This window comes from Mus pahari, chromosome 13 (genome assembly GCF_900095145.1).
Source record: "Mus pahari chromosome 13, PAHARI_EIJ_v1.1, whole genome shotgun sequence".
NCBI lineage: Eukaryota > Metazoa > Chordata > Mammalia > Rodentia > Muridae > Mus > Mus pahari.
The window spans coordinates 92,633,799-92,635,137 of NC_034602.1; positions in this window are offsets into that span (position 1 = coordinate 92,633,799).

The following is a 1,339-nucleotide window of genomic DNA, read 5'->3' on the forward strand; positions in this document are numbered from 1 at the left end:
TGTGTGTGTGTGTGTGTGTGTGTGTGTGTGTGTGTGTGTGTGTGTGTATGTGTGTATACAAAGAGTGAAATGATGGTTTCTGGGAATAGGGGGTCAGGGGTGGAAAGTTCAAAGGGGCAAAATGCTTAAATGATGGTGTTTTCAGTTTTCTGTGGTTAGCTGTGCAATATTCTATGACCAACACTTCAATGAGCATAGATCGCGTGCTACGTGCTTTTGCTGCAGTAATCTTTAAAGGGCAACTGCTGAAATTGAAGGATGTCATTTACTATGTTAGTCACTTATTGTCTGGAGAAAGTGACCTGAAGGGAAGAAACTGCACAGAAGTGAATTGGCCATGTGTGTGAGTGAGAACTGTGTTCACCTGTGTGGGTGTGAGCTGTGTTCTGTGTGTGTGTGTGTGTGTGTGTGTGTGTGTGTGCAGGTGAGAGCTGTGGTCACATGTGTGCAGGTGAAAACTGACCACGTGTGCTAGTAAAGGCAAACCGTACAAGAGGACCTCTAGGAAGAAAAAACATATCATCAACACTTTTTTTCTGTAGTAAATACTCACACTGGACATGATACCACTGACTGAAGAGTTGCAGAAAGATACGCAGTAGGCACTGCTATGGTAATTCCACTGCATGGTGCTAAGGACATAACCTCAAGAGCATGGATAATTAGAAAGATGACAGATTCTGAGCATTTATTACCTTTGTTTTCAAAATAATTTATTTTATAATAAATCAATATACAATTTTCATAATAGCGGTGTGTAGTGAAATTTCAAAGTTCTTGGAAGTTTATTATTCTGCTCTCACCACTCCATCAGGGCCACTCCATCACATCACTGTCTCCTAGAATCCTAACTTGGTCTGACGATGGTATTTACCACAGCTGATTTTAACTGCTTACCTGACTTTCTTGAAGACAGACATTCCCAGTATGGGGCCTGATACACTGAGCTCTGAAATACACCATTGAGACATAAGCATCCAATGGGAAGAGAACATCAAACAGTCAAGTCTGCATCAACACCAGCTGTCAATAGTCAGAGCAGCCATCAACAACCAAGCACACAGCCAGCTGACTCCAGCAAAAGTGTCCCTTAAGCATCAGCTGTCAGAGTCTCAGTGAGTCTTAAAAGCTACAAAGCATACATCAAATGCACACATGCACTGTGCAGAGGAAGGATACAGAACAACAGGAGGTAAGTCAGAGTGATGTGGTTGGGAGGATGCTGATTGAGCTGTCAATCCAACTGAAAGTCCATTTGAGCAACTATCATCATCCAGGTTTGTCTTAGGTGCCAGGGATAAAATAAAAGCCAAGAAGAAAACTTCCTTCTGTACATGAC